Genomic DNA, 17,802 nt, shown 5'->3' with positions numbered 1-17,802 from the left:
TCCACATGTAACCATTAAGCTCTCTGCCACCAACTACCTGTATTGGCGAGCTCAAATCCTACCTGTTCTCTCCAGCCAAGATCTGACCTCCCATGTTGACAGTTCATCTTCTGCCCCTGAACCTATGCTTACTCAAGGAGACAAGACTGTTTCTAACCACCAATACACTGCGTGGATGACTGAAGATCAAAAGACTATCATGCTTCTCAACGCCACTCTATCTGAAGAGGCGATTGCTGAAACCCTAGGGCTTAGAATCGCCCGTGCTATATAGCTTGCACCTGAATCGGTGTATACCAATACATCCATTGAACATGTGCAAAACCTTCGTGACAAACTTCGTCATATCAGCAGAGGATCCTCTTCTATTTCTAATTTTGGAAGAAAGTTCAAACATCTTTGTGACCAACTGACTGCGGTCGGCCAACCGGTTGAAGAACCTGACAAAATCCAATGGTTCCTTTGTGGTTTTGGTTCTAGTTTCTAAACTTTCTCTACTGCCATCCATGCCTCCAAACCTACCCCTATGTTTCGAGACCTCCTTGTTCAGGCTGAATCACACGAACTGTTTCTCTAGTCCCTTCATGGTCCGACCACTCCTCATATCGCTTTTTCATCTTACACTAACCGAACCCCTGGTAACAATCGTGGTCGTGGGCCACGCTTAGATCGTGGTGGTGGTTCTCGTGGTCGTGGTAGGAGCCGTGGAGGCCGCTCCCCTCACTGTCAATTGTGTCTTTTGAATGGGTATTATGCCAACAACTGCCCCAATCTCCATGAATATGCCATCTGACTTGGCTAAGGCTTTTCATGCCCAGTGCCATGTTACTAATTCTGGTCCTGATTGGGTGGGTAACTCAGGTGCTATGAACCATATGGCTAATCCATATGTGAATCTGAATGGTGTTGCTCCTTACACAGATGATCACAAAGTAACTTTTGGTAATGGACTTTCTCTACCAATCACCCATATTGGTCATTCCAATATTTCTAATAATATAAAACTGAATGATGTGTTGATGGTTCCTAACCTTATGAAAAATCTTATGTCCATAAGCAAGCTTACCACTGACAATCATTTGGATGTTCTGTTCTCCCAATCTTATTTTTATATTCAGGACCACACAACGAAACAAGTGGTGGCCCAAGGTCGATGTGAAGACGGTTTATATGTGTTGCATACGGGTCCTCAAGCTTTTTCTTCAATTTCATGAAGGCCTCCAAAAGCATCTTATAAATTGTTACACTCTCACTTGGGACACGTTTTCGTTGATGTTATCTTATTCTTAAATAAAAGTGGGTCGTTAAACCTCACGTCTATTTGCCTAAACAAATTGTTTCTCCTTCTTATGAATTGTCTAAAGGCCAACGTTTACCATTTTCAATAAATGAGAGCCATGCATCCCATCCTTTAGATTTGGTTCATTGTGATTTGTGGGGCCCGTCTCCGGTTTCGACCTTTGAAAATTATAGATATTATGCAATTTTTGTGGACGATTTCTCGCGTTTCACTTGGTTATATCCACTAAAGTATAAATCAGAGTTTTATACTTTTTTAGCAACCTTTATACCGTTCTCTCAAACTCAATTTTCGAGAAAAATTAAAATCTTTCAAAGTGATTGAGGCACATAATTTGTGAACCAACATGTAAAGAAATTATTTGATGTAAATGGTACCTTTCATAGAATCTCATGCCCATATACTCTCCAATAAAACGGCGAGCCGAAAGGAAACATCGACATATCGTCGAGACGGGTTTAGCTCTACTTTTCAATAGCCACATTTCTCCAAAATATTGGGTGCATGCCTTTAGCACTGTGGTATATATTATTAACCGCTTACCTACTAAAGTTTTAAATGACAAATCACCATTTGAGGTTCTCTTCTTTAAGAAACCAACTTATGATAATTTTCGGGTATTTGGTTGTCGTGTCTATCCTTATTTTGGGGATTACTCGGCACACAAGTTGGCCCCAAGAAGTTTACCATGCATCTTTCTTGGATATTGCACTCAATATAAAGGATTCAAGTGTCTTGACCAGATACTTCTTGAATTTATATAACTCGCCATGCCCGTTTTGACGAGTATACCTTGCCATTAAAGGGGGACATCTCCACCTCGGACTTGTCTTCTCTTGCTTGGCACACCTTTTCTGATATGTCTCTCCCTACACTATCTCCTAACCCACCCTCTACATTTACTCCTCAATCGATATCAAGTCCTATTCCTTGCACTTACTGTTCTGATCCTAACTACACCCAACCTCATTGCCACCTTCGCTAATCAGCCCATACCTTTATACCACCAGCCCAAACCAGATCCCAAATACCACCTTCCCTCCAGTAATTGAAGACCAAACACCACCCTCCTCCCCCACAACTGCTGCCCAAACCGAGGCCCAACCTGCTGTCGTTTCCACTAACTCACCAGTTTATCCGGCCCATTCCTCCACCACAGAAGCCCACTCCCCCACTCCCACCTCAGCCCACCCCGCCACACCTCAAACAAACTCCACTGTTGGTTCCAAGCATGCTCCCACAAACCCTCTAAATCCGATTCATCCTGCCACTAACACACACCCTATGGTTACCCGTGCTAAAGCCGGTATCTTTAAACCTAAACATCAGGCCAACCTTGCTCACCTTAACACTTATAATCTTCACCTTGCCCTCTTTTCTCAAACAGAACCAAAAGGCTTCAAATCAGCCAGCAAACTTGCCTACTGGCTTGATGCTATGCATAAGAGCTTTCGACCCTGCAAAATAATAATACATGGACCATTGTTTCGCGACCCACAAATCAAAATGTTTTCGGGTCAAAATGGTTGTTTCGTACAAAATATCGGTCCGATGGGTCTATTGATCGGTACAAGGCTCGTTTGGTTGCACAAGCATTTAGTCAAATACTTGGTTTGGGCTACTCCCACATGTTCAGCCCGGTTGTTAAGGCTTCAACTATTCGTGTTATGCTATCTTTGGCATTCATCCATGGTTGGAAACTTCATCAACTAGATGTCAATAATGCTTTCCTCCATGGTCATCTCTCTAAATGTGTTTACATGGAACAACATAATTCCCCACACATGTTTGCCTGCTCAATAAGGCTCTTTATGGCCTCAAATAAGCACCAAGGGCCTAGTTTCACCGTCTCATAATTTTTTTACTAACCAATGGGTTTATTTGCAGTATGGCTGATCCCTCTTTGTTTATATATAAGCGTGGCTCGCATATCTTACACATCCTTGTCTATGTGGATGACTTGATCCTAACAGGTAATGAAGAATCCATTATGGATGGTTTTTTCAAGCGCCTTAATCAGGAATTTGCTATTAAAGAGCTCGGTTACCTAAGTTACTTTCTTGGTCTTGAAGTCACTCGCACTACTGATGGCCTTTTCTTGACTCAGATAAAATATGGGCATTACATCTTTGCTCGTGCAGACTTGCTTGAGTGCAACCTCGTTCATACTCCTATGGCTGCGCTTGAGACCCTTAGAACAAATGGTGAATTATATTCGGATCCCACTTTATACCAGTATCTGGTCGGGGCTCTCTAATACCTCACAATCACTCGCCCAAACATCTCTTATGTTGTAAATCAAGTCAGCCAGTTTCTGCAGGCTCCCACCACCACTCATTTTCAGTTGGTCAAACGCATCCTTCGCTATGCTAAAAGAACAGTTGCTTTTGGATTGACCTTCTACAAACCAGCGAAAACTGCAATTCTTGGGTACTCTAACGATTACTAGGCTCGTTGTATTGACACCAGACGCTCCATTTATGGTTACTCAATCTTCTTCGGAGGGAACCTTGTCTCATGGAGTGCTAAGAAACAACCTACTGTTGCTCGCTCAAGTTGTGAATCTGAATATCGTGCTATGGCCAACACTGCTACTGAGATTGTCTAGCTTACTCACCTCCTACGTGAGTTACATGCTCTCCCTCCTGATCCCCCTACGCCATTGTGTGACAACAAAAGTGCTTTGTTCCTAACTCAGAATCCTGTCTTTCACAAGCGTTCCAAACATATTGATCTCGATTATCACTTTGTTCGTGAACTTGTCTCCTCTGGAAAATTATACACGTGCTTTATTCCGACCAAGTTACAGGTTGCGGATATTTTCACTAAAAGTCTTCCTAGATCCCAGTTTGAATTCTTTCGAGATCGTCTTGGAATACGTCCGCCACCGTTCCGCTTGAAGGGGATGTTACCGCTTAAAGAGGGATGCTAGAGAATTGTAGTTATATTCATTGTATTTCCTTTATTCTTTGTGTCTATTGGTGTACCATATATTCAGCAAACAGTTCGTGAACCGTTCGGCGGGAAGTTCGTTTATGTTCGTTCAATTAGCTTAGCGAATGAACACGAACAAAATTTTTTGTTCGGTTAGCTTAGCGAACAAACACGAACACAGGTCTCATTCGTTCGATTGCGTTCGTGAACGTTCGGTAATATGTTCGGTTACGTTCGTTCATGTTGGTTAGTTTACGTTCGTTTGATTACATTAAAAAAATAATAAATAATAAACCTTTTATCTAAATATATTAAAAACTTGAAACCCTATTTTTCTAAATAGTTAAAATTTGGACATTCTAAGACATTTTGGGGATGATTATATCTAAGTTAGTTAAACTTGATTCATCGTTTGGCGGTGTAGTAGACTTCTTGTGTTTTGATTTATCATTTGATGGTTTTATTTAACTGCTTATATACAATGTTTAAGGATAACAATGTTTTTATTTTTTATTTTCAAGTTAAATGTTCGTTTGCGTTCGACTTTATTTGCTTGTGTTTGTTTGTGTCCGAGACCAGTGTTCACGAACTGTTCGTGAACAACTGAATTTCCTTAACGAACGAACACGAACATAAACTTATGTTCGGTAAGCGTTCGTGAACAGTTTGCGAACATGTTAATTTCCTTAACGAACGAACACGAACAAGGCCTTGTTCGTGTTCGTTCGGTTCGTTTACAGCCCTAAATAAGCGTATTTTCTCATACCGAACCCCTCAAAACTTATTTCTAAGCTATGTAAAGGGTATTTAGGGTATGTTTATCTTATGATCTTGTTCCGGAGTGTACGTTGCTATGTGAATTGACAGACTTTTGCAGTTTGTCGCAAATAGTCCACATGATCGAATAAACTTGTTTTTGCCATACCAAACCCTTCAAAACTTATTTCTAAGTTACGTAAAGGTTATTTAAGGTATGTTAAGCTTATGTCACTGTTCCGGAGTGTATGTCGCATTAAACTGATTACGTTTACGTAACAGTTTGCGTATAACTTTCTAGAAAGTGTTTAAAAGCTCGAAATTGAACAAGAATCAATACGTGAAATTGTCAAACATAGAGAAGCAAATATTAGGATCAAAACACCATGTTTCATTGATATTTGTAATTGTTCTACGTTGTACAGTGTTTACAAGAGCACAAATGTCACATCCTTCCCTACTTTCGGAAAATTCGTCCCGAAATTTTAGCTAGAGGAAACTTGTGAAAACAGATGTGGATATTTCGCCTTCATTTGATCCTCACGTTCCCAAGTAAACTCTGGGCCATGTTTGGACTCCCAGCGAACCTTGACTATTGGTATTCGTTTGTGCTTTAGTCAATTAATTTCACAGTCCATTATCTCCACAGGTTTCTCGAAAAAGTGCATTGTGTCATCAACTTGAATTTCGTCGAGGGGATGTGGAGATTTGTATCTGCTAAACACTTCCTTAAATTGGACACGTGGAATGTTGGGTGAATATTCCCAAGTTCTGGAGGTAGCTCAAGTCGATAGGCAACCTTTCTGATTCTTTCAACAATCATAAATGGTCCAACGTATCGTGGTGCAAGTTTTCCTTTCTTTCCAAATCTCACCACTCCCTTCCAAGGGGATACCTTGAGTAGGACATGGTCTCCGACTTGAAATTCCAAGGGCTTGTGTCGCATGTCCGCATAACTCTTTTGACAGCTTCTTGCTGTCAGAAGGTTATCGCGAATTTTCTTGACTTTGTCCGTTGTTTCAAGAATGAGTTCAGGTCCAGTAAGCTGAGCTTCACCGACCTCATTCCAACAGACAGGTGAATGATATTTTCGACCGTATAAAGCTTCGAAAGGCGCCATTATAACAACTCTCCCAAAACCCTTAAACATGTCCTATATGTCCTAAAATACTGTCACACCCCCAAAATACCACATGCAGAAACCCCCGCGAGGCGTGTGACATACCAGGATCTTAGCCATCAATCACATTGAACTCATGGGTATATGTAAATAAAACTTTCATTTATTAACAATAAGTGTTACAACGTTACAATATTTCACAGTTTACAGCGGAAGCAAAATTCATTTGTTAAGAGTTTATAAACCACATGTAAAAGCCCTTAGTCTTGTGTTGCGTTTCCATGTAACTTGACCCATGACCACTCTAGCTTCCCAGACAGCAAGTTCCAGTCAGTGTGCACCTAAAGACCTGCAAGGCATGTAACAACGAGTCAACAACAAAGTTGAGCGAGTTCACAGTTGGGTGTTCATTTTAAGTTGTTTCCGAAAACATAGTTTGTCTTTAGCTAGCTTACTTGTCGTGGGGGTTACCCCATAGTTGAAAATATGATTAACCAGTTTACCCTGTTTCCCAAACATATTCATAGTTGGTGGGGCTTCCCATGTGAATTACCAGATCGTACCATATTGACTACTAACAAAAGTAAGTTGTGCCCTAAGTCAATGTCTATCATCATTGACCCTTTGCCTTAGTCCATTAGTACACGCCCGTCCTACCGGCATGGTGTGAGGTTTATCCTACCCAAGGAGGACGAACGTACGTATCTTACCCAAGGAGAATACGTGAGGTTTAATCTTGGCATCCTACCCATGGAGGATGGCCGTACATATCCTGCCCAAGGAGAATATGTAGTTTCCGTTTTAGTTCTTTAACCCATTCCCAACCCTTGGGAATCCCATGCCTTGTAGAAAGTGTGAACTCACCTCGGTTTGGTTATTTACTCGTTTCCAATTAATCAGTCAAAGCCTATGGTATGCACGTATACACAATCAGTTTAAGTTCGTAACGATTCACATGCAATCTATGTCACAAAGTGTGCTTGGCAATTAACATCATGCATCATGTAAGCAGTTAATCAATTCCATGCAATTCATGCTCCACATAAATGTCCTTCACAGTTTATTCTATCACGATTATTCTTTAACATACTTAACAAGGTTAACAAACTTAACAAGATTAACATACATAACAGGAATAATAAGCTAACAGTGTTAGTTAACTAACAGAGTTAACAAACTAATAGAGTTATATACTTAACAGAGTTGCATACATAATTTAACAGAGTTAATAAAATTAACAGAGTTAATAGACTTAACACAGTTAATAGACTAACTGGGTTTACATTTTTAACATGCATAACAGAGTTAACATACCTAACAGAGTTAACATACTAACAGAGTTATCACACTAACAGAGTTATCACACTAACAGAAGTTAACATACTGAACTACTGTTACTTATAAATTTCACGAGGAACCTTAAGTACATGCAGGTTTCACGAGGAACCTTAACCTTCCCCTACGGGGAACCTTAACCTTCCTCATGAGGAACCTTAACCTTCCTCACGAGGAACCTTAACCTTGCTAGCGAATCTTTGACTGTCATCTTGTTGAGTTCTCGGTAATGAGTACGTATATGAAAAGGCTTATCTTTTCTGGTATAACTGAGGCTCCCCAAAGCGAAAGACTAGATCCGATGAAACTCAAGTCCAATAATTCCTGAAGTTGATTAGGCAGTCCTTGCAACCTTCCTAGTGTAAGATAATAAGATATACTAGTAACAAGGGCTACTTTTAACATGATACGGATCTGTTATTCCACCTAACGATATGAAGGTGAACTTGACAGTTCTTCTGGTAGCACTTAGGGAGAAATCACGAATAATTGGTGGATCCTCGATCCTCCTTTCCTTAGCCTTGACATCAGTATCGAGTGTTAACATTGCGGGGTAATCCTTCCGTAGACACTCCTGGCTTTTCTTGCTGAAATGACGCTAACCGTTGTGCCACTTTGGTGCGTTAGAACATATAACAATCCTCCACGAAGGAGAGGGTTACGTAGAATTGTCTCCTCACGGGGTACATCTATCAAGAATATTAAAAGAAAGGTCGATGTCGAACACTTGTCCCACAAGGTCATGTCTGCATCCCAACGATCATATGAGGTTCCCGTTATCTTGCCATTAGCCGATTCCACAACAGGTTCAAACTCCTAGGAGCATCCAGGTCAAACGGAACAGAGACGAAATGGATTGCTACTCATACTAGCTACCATGGTGTTAAAGTCCTGACGTTGCCCATGCCAACTCTAAATGCCTTTCCAAGAGCATCACTCCTGATGTTGCTGTTTTCATTACAAAGATTTCCAGTACTGTTGTTGTTCCTTTGGTTGTTCTCTCCTTAACTTAACCACTGCCAGTCCATGTTGTAGGCACCTTAATTTCCATACTGTAGGCTAGGGTTACGAATGTCTTGTTGTCGCTGCGACTGCTGCTCCCAATGTCATTGCTTGACACGAAACCCTACGATTCTTCACCAGCATAGTCCATCTTTTCACATCCTGAGCCACTTCCTAAAGCGCTACTCACTGCGCTGGCAGTTACGCATACCAAACGAAGGTCAATTATCATCACTTATGCCTTGATTGATTCGTAAGAGTTGACTCCCATGGGTCACTGACAAGGGTTAAGGATTCGTTTGAAGCCAATTCACTGGTGCTCATTGCCGGTAATCAGGGTCGTCAAAGTACCGAGGTCTGTAAAGTGCTACGCTCATCCTCCTGTCCATCGATGTTGCAAGTGGTTCGAGTAATACTCAGTATGTTGCGGGAGTGTTGCAGAAGTGATCACACTTCAAAATTTGAGGCGTCAATACGCTAAGTTCCAACAAGCGAAGAAAGGTGGGAAAGGTATCGATCAATCATTCGATGTTGCGACGTCCAACACATGGATGTTCGTATAAGCAATTAGCATTCTACACGGTTCGCTGAGCTCAGAGGGGTGTTCAGGTAACACTCGATAGCATCGAGTTTCGAAGGGATCCAAAGATAAATGAAAAGTTCACGTTTGAGTTTGAGTAGGGGACAATTACTGCTATGACCCCTTTTCCACTTGTTAAGCCTCACTAGGACTCACATGCACCCCACAGTATTATTATGTGTGCACCCACAATAATATTGTGATTTGCATGGTCATCTCAGCTCCTCTCAACTCATGTCAAATGGTTCCTCAAATTCGAGTAGCAAACAAAAAGTATCACGAAGCGTAAGTCGTGAAGGTTTAGGGAAATACCATCCTATCAGTCACATAACACGTGCAAGTGTACATGAATTCATACTGTTGTGCTAATCGTGCATTCACATGCAATATCATATGTAGGTGTTTACTAGTTATGTAGTACAATGAGTATAAGAGAGACGAACCTTGCAATCTGGAGCTGAGTGTCATGGTCGTATTCACGTCTTCAGAACTGTTCGGTTATAGTCTGGTTTTACAAAAACAGTTTCCCCTTTTTAAAACCAAGTTCACTATAACCAATGGCTCTGATACCAATCTGTCACACCCCCAAAATACCACATGCGGAAACCCCCGCGAGGCGTGTGACATACCAGGATCTTAGCCATCAATCACATTGAACTCATAGGTATATGTAAATAAAACTTTCATTTATTAACAATAAGTGTTACAACGTTACAATATTTCACAGTTTACAGCGGAAGCAAAATTCATTTGTTAAGAGTTTATAAACCACATGTAAAAGCCCTTAGTCTTGTGTTGCGTTTCCATGTAACTCGACCCATGACCACTCCAGCTTCCTAGACAGCAAGTTCCAGTCAGTATGCACCTAAAGACCTGCAACACATGTAACAATGAGTCAACAACAAAGTTGAGCGACTTCAGAGTTGGGTGTTCGTTTTAAGTTGTTTCCGAAAACATAGTTTGTCTTTAGCTGGCTTACTTGTCGTGGGGGTTACCCCATAGTTGAAAATATGATTAACCAGTTTACCCTGTTTCCCAAACATATTCATAGTTGGTGGGGGCTTCCCATGTGAATTACCAGACCGTACCATATCGACTACTAACGAAAGTAAGTTGTGCCCTAAGTCAACGTCTATCATCATTGACCCTTTGCCTTAGTCCATTAGTACACGCCCGTCCTACCGGCATGGTGTGAGGTTTGTTAAACCTAATAACGCTATTAACTAATGACCCGCTCGTCATCAGCCTCGGCGATTAAGTCGATATAAAATGAGGGACTTATGATAGAGTTTTGGTCCAGTATGTTGAATCTTGTTGTCCTACCCAAGGAGGACGAACGTACGTATCTTACCCAAGGAGAATACGTGAGGTTTAATCTTGGCATCCTACCCATGGAGGATGGCCGTACATATCCTGCCCAAGGAGAATATGTAGTTTCCGTTTTAGTTCTTTAACCCATTCCCAACCCTTGGGAATCCCATGCCTTGTAGAAAGTGTGAACTCACCTCGGTTTGCTCGGTTTGGTTATTTACTCGTTTCCAATTAATCAGTCAAAGCCTATGGTATGCACGTATACACAATCAGTTTAAGTTCGTAACGATTCACAGGCAATCTATGTCACAAAGTGTGCTTGGCAGTTAACATCATGCATCATGTAAGCAGTTAATCAATTCCATGCAATTCATGCTCCACATAAATGTCCATCACAGTTTATTCTATCACGGTTATTCTTTAACATACTTAACAATGTTAACAAACTTAACAGGATTAACATACATAACAGGAATAATAAGCTAACAGTGTTAGTTAACTAACAGAGTTAACAAACTAATAGAGTTATATACTTAACAGAGTTGCATACATAATTTAACAGAGTTAATAAAATTAACAGAGTTAATAGACTTAACACAGTTAATAGACTAACTGGGTTTACATTCTTAACATGCATAACAGAGTTAACATACCTAACAGAGTTAACATACTAACAGAGTTATCACACTAACAGAAGTTAACATACTGAACTACTGTTACTTATAAATTTCACGAGGAACCTTAAGTACTTGCAGGTTTCACAAGGAACCTTAACCTTCCCCTACGGGGAACCTTAACCTTCCTCATGAGGAACCTTAACCTTCCTCACGAGGAACCTTAACCTTCCTCAACTGAAGGTTCCCCAGGTAAGCATGATTATCGTCATCAGTTACAGAACACAGGAACCCTAATACATTCTAACAGTTACGAAATCATCAACCAACCACTCAATCATATCAATTTATACTCCATAAACTGAGTTTTTATGCAATGATTTAAACTTATCTATAAATGAGATTAACATCTATATGTCACCCTAATTCTAAAAGCCACACATCCGATCACATATAACATCCTTGAATCCATTTACTATACATATATACATTACCACCCATTAATCATGTTAATCGGCTCACAGCATCATCATAATAGTAACCTTCATAGATACACATACCTTGTAAATCAAGCACCCACATAAACAAGATCAATTAACTAGGATTAATATGAATAAGAAATTACTAACCACAAGTCAAACAACCGGAACGATGTCTCGAGGGGGGTCTACTACCGTACGAACAAAAGAGGAGTAGGGTTTCTTTGTTTGAGTTTTGTGTTAACCAGGAATCACGCATACATTTACATATGAGGAGGAGTTGCGCCAATTGTGTTTGCTAACAAAACAAGTGGGTTGGGCCGAGATTTCATAGCAATGCGGAACAGGATTGGGCTGAGACTAAGGGTTCACTTGAGTGTCATGTATCATGTATGTTTGGGCCATGTTCAATATACTGATGGGTTTCAAACAAACAAACACACACGTTGTGGCCCAATAATACATTACGGCCCAATCATATTCACAATATAGAGATTGGCCCATTACACGCACACCCTCAACTACAATATATTTTAACACGTTTATCTAGGTCATGGGTTGATCAGATTGATTAAAACAAGAACGGGAAAATCACAAAATTGAAGACACTAACCTTAAAGTTCGGGTTGTTACAAATACACCCCGTATACGAAAAATAACCCTAAAATACCTTTATATTTACAAGAATGAAATAAAAAACAAAAATATGAAGGCGTTGCGGGCCACAACCCGGACCCTCATCGCTGTCGTGGGGCACGACGGACTGACACAAGGCCACACCGGGTGTCACCATGTGTCGTGATGCGTGTTGAGCCTATACCCTTGAGTCGACAAGACTAAGACCTACCCTACTACCGTCGCGGGTCACGAAGGGCTAGCCCCAGGCTGTCGCGGGCCGCGAGCCGCCCTGTGTTCCAACCTATAAATGGAGTAATCGAGCTCGGTTCACAAATCGTTCAAAATTAATTTTCTCTCTCAACTTCTGAATAGTAGAAATACTACTCGGGTATTATACCCACTAAAAAGCGAAGCTCTGCCTCGTTGTAAGTATTATAACCCCCGATTACGTATTAGTTACTCTGCCCGATTGATCTAGAGCTCTGTAACGCTTGTCAAGGCTCTGCCTGACTCAGTCGTTGGAGTTCTGTCTCGGGGGGGTATAGCTAATATAAATTGGGTTATCTTACTAACGCGTGTGCGTTGTTTAATTTTAATAGATTATAACCAGGAATTATCTAAAACAGCAATGTGAGTACATTCACTTTTTGTAAACTATTTTTACAAAACCTCAATTGTTTTTAATTGTAATTAACAGTGATTGCATCTATGTGTTCTACAATTACTGTCGGTATGTTGGGGTTTTGTATACATTACTTGTTACTACACTGTGAGTAGTAGCATGACCACAAGTCAGGATTGACAGTATCGTGGGTGGTGATTGGATAGTTAAAAACATTGTAATCGCTCTCAATACTGTAAAGATATAAATCTTGTTTTGATTAAACTGGGATGCAATCGCGAGTATTTCTTGTTGATAAAACTTTTTAAAACGCGTTTCAGGTAACAAAATGTGAAAGTCAAATAGAAGCCAGCTGAAGAGCACTGAAGGCTTGGAAAAGTGGCTATAAAAGTTACCTAAACAAGAAAGAAGTTTTATTTCAATAAATTAGGGATAAACATATTTGTAATGGAAACTTGGGTTTTTCCCATGTATTTATTAATTATAGAGTGAATTACAAGTTTTGTCCTTTATCTATATAGTAAATTACAGGCGGTGTCCTTTATCTTTAAAATTGATGAGTTTCGTCCTTAATGTTTTAAAATGCTACACGTTATGACCTTTAGCCCTAACCCAGTTTATTTTTTCAGTTAAATCTAGTCATATACTTTGTACATAAAGGCATTTTTATCATTTTACTTTTTCAAAAACTAAATGTGTAAATAACTTAAATACCCAACCATTTTTTAAATACAAAACTACTAGTCTCTTTCTCACCTCTCTCCCTCTCCTCCCACTGAACACCACCATTCACAAGCCACTGTCTTTATTGGAGGATGATTTTTTAAGGCTCGAGGGTGACAAATTTGATGAAATAAGAGTTCCTACTACTGAGGCATGAATACAATTCATACATTTCATCATATGCTAGAAGCTTAGTAAGAGATTCTTTTGTTTCCTCTGTCCTAAAATAATAAGCTCTGTTTGGGAACCATCTTTTTTCGAGATGTTGAATTTTGTTAGAGGAGTAATTGTCACTCCTGCCCAGAGTGCATATCCAATACAAAATGTTCAAATAGACATTAAACTTTTCTATTCAACAACTTCTCGACCACTCGATTTTTTGTCACATAATGCAGATTTTACATGTGAGCTTGACAAATTCTAAAATTTCAACAGTGGCTCTCTCCATACGATTTCAGATCTGCGATTTCAGATCTCAGATCTTAGATCCCCAACTTTAGGATCTCAGATCCACATCCGGGTTTCACTACCTCCCACCAGCTCTTAATTTGTGGCATTAGCAACTCTGAATCAGTGTGAAGGTGGGTGATTTAACGGTGTGAATGTGGGTGGTGTCCAGGTTTCACTACCTCCGCCCGGTGTCCTTTTCTGCGTCTTTAAGTTTTGCGTCAATAAGTGGTTTTGATTTGAAAATTATGTGTTAATCGAACTAGGGGTTAGGGTTTTGGGTTTTTGGGTGTTGCAACGGTGGGAAGATGGTGAATTAGGTGGTTTTGATATGGAGTTGGAGGAGGTTTTGAGATGGTTTTAATTCTTATGAGTTCTGATTGGGGTTGAAGTTTGATGAAGGAGATTTGTGGGGGTGGTGGTGGTGGAGGATGGGGAGAGAGAAATGTAAAGAGAGAGAGAGAGAGATGCAGAGGGTAGACAATTTATTATTATTAGTTTTGTGATCTGATTTAACTGAAAAATAAACTGAGTGAGGTCTAAAGGTCATAACGTGTAGCATTTTAAAACATTAAGGACAAAACTCATCAATTTTAAAGATAAAGGACACCGCCTGTAATTTGCTATATAGATAAAGGACAAAACTTGTAATTCAATCTTAATTATAAAAGTGTGGTGTTTTACTCTGATAAACTATTTCCTAACTACGGTCCTGATATAAATTTTCGCTGCCAAATTAATAAACACCGATACCACTATACTGTCCTCGCGACCGCCCGCTCCCGAGGTAGGGGTCGGGGGTTGCGATAGAGAGTGGTATCAGAGCTACAACCACTGATTTAAGCCACAGAAGCGTTCTGCTGACACCAAAATTTTATCATTCATGTTAGGAAATAATCTATGTGCTTGTGTGTATAGATGTATTTATTGTTTTGTGTTATTTGACAATTTGTTAGTTTACAGTATGAGTAAGCAAGGTACGTCTGACGCCTATCGTCACCTAGCTAGTTCTCCCAAAAGTGAAGGAACTTCATCACAGCCTACTCCTTCGGGGTATTCTGCTGACACTGAAGAAGGAATCTTCATATTTAAGGCGCAATCCGAGGAACCATTCCCTTCTAAAAAGAGTGGATGGTTCAGTCAGGGAGCACATGAGCGAAGGAAGCGAATGAGAAAATTGCAACAACAAAGGGCATTAGCAGCAGCCAATAGAGAAATGAACGCCTAGACCCAAGACATAGTTAATAGATGGTTGGCAAACTTTCATATACTAGCCACCACTGCAGCAGATCCAAACCTAGATCAGATAATTGCACCACAACCATTGCCACTATTCCCCACCCAACAATGGAGATAGAACCTAACCAAGGAGATCAGATTCCTATACCAGCATTTGACCCAAATGAGATACCTAGAATCCCAGCGCCTAATCCTCTAATGTATGATCCATGGGAGGATAACCATAGGGATTACCAGGAACTCTATCCACAGGGAGAACCGATACCAAACCCCATAGCACAGTATACCAACCTTAACCCTCTAGACCCGTATTGGAATGCCGATCAGTATGTCTAGGAGATACTAGACAACCCATACCCATATGGAGAACCTATGCCTTAGTACCCTGACCCAGTACCCGCACAACTGCCATCCATGAGTGAAGCGAATGTGCAGGAACTCCGCACATTTGGTGAGGAATTAGTAGAAGGAGGAGAGAGGATAAAACAGATAGAAGAAAAGCTCGTGTGGAAATACGACGAGCGGGAAATGCAATATTGGATGAATAACCCCTAGTAATAATATATATATATATATATATAAATGTGTGTAGTTTGAAAAAAAAAACAAAATATATATAGATAACCTAATACCTACTGATGCATAACTAGTAGTGTGTTTACATTCCAGTTGCAGATTGTAATATATATATATATATATATATATATATATATATATATATATATATATATATATATATATATATATATATATATATATATATATATATGTATATATATATATATATATATATATATATATATATATATATATATGAAAAGAGTAAATGTCGCAATGCTCGACGATTTTGATCAATTTGTTTGCGTGATTGTTTGCATTAAATCTTATTCTGTGATATTAATACCTGGTATATGTTTGTAATCCAGATGGACAACAAAGTAAATCAGGGAAACCAAAATAGATAACAGTGCCATCCAACACATAGTAGAACAAGGAATTATAGACGCTATGCCATATATCATCAAGACTATTAAAGAAGCAAAAAATAACAAAACTAACAGTGGAAGCAAACAACCACCTACTGAACCCAGTCACAACGTAAATAATGGACCGCTACTTTAATTGCCTCTTCCAAAAAGAAGAAGAATCATTTCATATGGTTGTTCTTACAAAGAATTCTAGTCTTACAAACCAGTAGAATTCTCTGGCAATGAAGGAGCCATTGCAGCTCAACGTTGGATAGAAAAGACAGAAGCAGTCTTAAAAATAAGCAAATGTGCAGTTCGACTGGAGCTAGTTTATATCTTGATACAAAGTATTTGTTCATATGGAGGATGACCATGGGAGGATGACCATAGGGATTACCAGGAACTCTATCCACAGGGAGAACCGATACCAAACCCCATAGCACAGTATACCAACCTTAACCCTCTAGATCCATATTGGAATGCCGATCAGTATGTCCAGGAGATACTAGACAACCCATACCCATATGGAGAACCTATGCCTCAGTACCCTGACCTAGTACCCGCACCACTGCCATCCATGAGTGAAGCGAATGTGCAGGAACTCCACACATTTGGTGAGGAATTAGTAGAAGGAGGAGAGAGGATAAAACAGATAAGACAAAAGCTCGTGTGGAAATACGACGAGCGGGAAATGCAATATTGGATGAATAACCCCTAGTAGTAATAATATATATATATATATATATATATATATATATATATATATATATATATATATATATATATATATATATATATATATATATATATATATATATATATATATATATATATATATATATATATATATATATATATATATATATATATATATATATATATATATATATATATATATATATATATATATATATATATAGGGAGCCGCTAAAATGAAAACCACCCTCAGTTGTAAGAACCATGAGAACCAGTCTCCACCAATCAGATTTTGCCAACAATAAGGGTATATTAGTCATTTACCACAATTGTCATATCATTTCTCTCTCCTCTGTCTTTCTTTTAATGTTTTCTCTCTCCTCTCTCTTTCTTTTATACTTATTAGTTGTAGAGATTCATTCATCTCTCTATCTCTTGAAATCCAACACCCCCTCCCATCTCCATTAGCAGCTCTCATTCATCACTCCCTCTTGTCTCATGTAAATCGAAGATGATGATGACGGCGACCGAACCCACCCTATTTTCCGACGACAACCGCCAGGCAAAACGCCCCCCCCCCCCCCCCGTCTCCAAAGTAATCGCCGGCCACCCCAACTGTGGTGGCGGCTCGTGATGCCGGTGGCCCCAAACAGAGGCGGAAGGTGGTGGTGGGGCGGTGGTTTGGTGGGAGTTCGGCAGAGGCGGAAGGCGGGGGTGGTTTGTGAGGGGACCGGTGGGGGTTTTGGGGCAGAGATCGGTGATGGCGGTGGTTTGATTCTGTTGAATATGGGTTTGAATCTTGGGTTTGATTCTTTTAAATCTGGTGCTTTTTGAATCTGTTCATGGTGCTTTTTTAATCTGGTGCTATTTGAATATGTTGAATATTTGAATATGTTTGAATATGTTTGAATGATGTTCATGGTGCTTTTTGAATATCTTTGAACGATGTTCACGGTGCTTTTTGAATGATTTTGCTTTTCTAGTGATTTTTGATGAACTTTGCTTTTCTAGTGATTTTTGATGAACTTTGTGGTTTGAACAGGTTACCTTTTGCTGGG

The sequence above is a fragment of the Helianthus annuus genome, chromosome 16 (genome assembly GCF_002127325.2).
Source record: "Helianthus annuus cultivar XRQ/B chromosome 16, HanXRQr2.0-SUNRISE, whole genome shotgun sequence".
Taxonomy (NCBI): Eukaryota; Viridiplantae; Streptophyta; class Magnoliopsida; order Asterales; family Asteraceae; genus Helianthus; species Helianthus annuus.
This window is presented reverse-complemented; position numbering follows the sequence as displayed.